Below are 2,891 nucleotides of genomic sequence, written 5' to 3'. Positions count from 1 at the left end.
TTATCTTTCTCTCTCTCTCTCTCTCTCTCTCTCTCTCTCTCTCTCTCTCTCTCTCTCTCTCCCCCTTCTCTCTAAAAATTAATAAAAATAATATTTTAAAATACGTTTACCATTTACAATGGCACATACACATTATTTGCCAAATATTAGTCTAATAAATTTGATGAAAAATTTCAATTTCAATATTGATCTAAATTGTTATAGGCATTCTTTAAGATTCAAAATGCCACTTAGAATTAAATTACATATTGGACACAAATATATTGTATCTGACTATAAAAGAAGAAAATTAAGAAAGAAACCTATTTGTGTATATAATAGCATTGCTTAGGAAATATTCCATATTTTGGGAAGATGTGTAACCATGTGTAACCATGACTCTATTGTTTAATTTCTTGTTTTTAAAAAAGCACATTTTATTAATCAGGTAGAATATTTTTAAAAGTTTAGACTTATTGGAGATATAGAAATGCTCAATTATGCATTGTTTTTGAAGATCCAATACTTTCTATTACTTCTATAAATATTAGTTATTGATTTGGAATTCACCTCTCTAAATATAGAATGGAATTGGCTTGCTACAATTTTCTCCAAGGGCCAATTTTTTATATAAAATTCTTTGATTTTTCTACAAAATCAGAACAATATATGAATATTCTATTCTTCAGATGTCATTCTTAAGGCCTTATTGTTTTATTGTGATTTTTAAAATCATATATCAAGGTCTCTTTCCAAAGGCTTATCATGACTTTAATGAAAACAGTTTACTGGTACTAAATTTAGAATATTTAATTAAAATTTATTACTTCCTGGTTTCAAAATTAGCTAATTCTTTAGACTCTGAAAGCTTGGAAAGTGATATATTTTTTATACATCACTAATTTTTTGTGTAATTGTTCCCAACAAAACTTCCTTTTCAATTTCACAAGTTTTGTTACACATTCCTAGCCTGTAATATTTTTCTTAGAAGAAATTCTAATTCCTAAAATTAATTTTATATAAAATCATTATACACTCAGAATAATTATTTATATTTTTACAGTAAATTCTGTTTTAATAGTTGACATAAAGATTATTACATTTTTTAAGATACTGAAAACAAGAATATTCAAAGCTCATTCTGAAGAGTAAATTCTGGAATGCCAAATATAAAGAAGGTTAATGACAAGTTACTAAACTTTTGTATTGCGCCAAGTGCAATTTTATAAAATTGGATTGTATTTAAAATGGATGCTTAGCCTGTCCTAGTTGGGTGGCTTGGTTGATTGGAGTATGATCCAGTATACAAAAAGTTGTGGGTTCTGTTTCTGATCAGGGCAGGACCTAGGTTTTGGGCTCGCTCCCCAGACAGGGCACGAATGAGAGGCAACTGATCCGTACTTCTCTCACATGGATGTTTCTCTCTCCCTTCCCCTCTCTCAAATCAATAAAAACATATCTTCAGGTGAGGATTTTTGTAAAAAAAGATGCTTTACCTCCATTATAGTTTCATTGCTCTTTCCACTTACAGAAACATAACATTTCTTCCACATTTTTACATATGAAGCTTCAGGCTTCATTTTTCAGGATCTGTGTACTTTAAGGAGAGACATTAATAGTTCACTGAACAGCCAAGTACTTTCCTAATTTTCTGGCCTCACTTACAGCATTAAGAAATGTTCTAAGAATATGTTTAATATACTGAAATGCTAATTAGTGTACTGTTAACTGTGAAATTGATTGCATTTAGCTGGTAATATTGCAGTTTCACAGACATGAATCTTAAAAATTATCACTCAGTTATTTGGGTACTTTAAAAAGAAATGGAAAAAGAGAAAAAGAACAGAAATAATAATTAAGTAAAAATAAAGAACATGCTGAAGATGCACTACTTTTTATTGTAAGAATAATCCAGAAGACAAATTCATAGCTGCTTTTCTAGTACTATTTCCTCCCACTGAAGGTTTGGTTATGGAATATAAAGAAAGGGGACTAAATATTCTCAATTACAGTGTGGGGAATTCTTTTTTGCATTTGTCTTTGCCATAATATTTTATTTTTACCTTTCCCAGTACTGTAGAACTAGAATTTGGCCTGGAGAATTTTTATTTTATTTTATTTTTATTTTTATTTTTATTTTTTTTATGTGGGAACATGAATAGAAACCAAAGGCTATAAAATACCTTTAAAGTCATCTGGAATTCTTCTATGTCTCTGAGTGAGTGGGGAGAGACCAACCAAAGAACTTGTATGAATATATATGCATAACCTATGGACACAGACAATAGGGTGATGAAGGCCTGGTGTGGGGGTGGGGGCGAGCTAGAAGAGGTCAATGAGGGGGAACAAAGGGAACATATGTAATACTTTCAACTATAAAGATTTTAAAAAATAACATTAAAAATAAAGTCATATGGCAGAATATTCTTGCTGATAGAAGCCTACATTCTTGGTACAGCATTGCTACCAAGTGGCTGTCCAGCATATATAGAACAAGTTAATTCTTCTTCCTCATGATTCTTTGTAGCAGACCTGAAATAACATCCTATATAATAAAAGTGTAATATGCAAATTGACCAAATAGCTGAACAACCAGTCAGTGGTGGGCAGGGCTGACGAGTAGGCGGTGCCAGGCCAGCCAAGGCCATGCCAGTGGGCAGAGGGAGGGGATAGCAATGGGGGAGAGGAAGGCAGCAGGGACCAATGGTGGTGGAGATATGATGGGGGCGGGGCCATCTCTGGGGGCGGGATCAGCCTCCAGGTTACCTCCCACAGAGGTATGCCATCAGCGGCAGTGCAGGGTGATGGGGGTGGAACCTTCCCCTGATCAGCCTGGTCACCTCACACAGAAGAAGACCACCAGTGGTGGTAGTGGTGGTGTGATGGGGGCAGTGCCATCCTCTGATCACCTG

This window comes from Myotis davidii, unplaced genomic scaffold (assembly GCF_000327345.1).
Source record: "Myotis davidii unplaced genomic scaffold, ASM32734v1 scaffold959, whole genome shotgun sequence".
Taxonomy (NCBI): Eukaryota; Metazoa; Chordata; class Mammalia; order Chiroptera; family Vespertilionidae; genus Myotis; species Myotis davidii.
The sequence above is the reverse complement of the archived record's forward strand: the minus strand, read 5'-3'. Positions refer to the sequence as shown.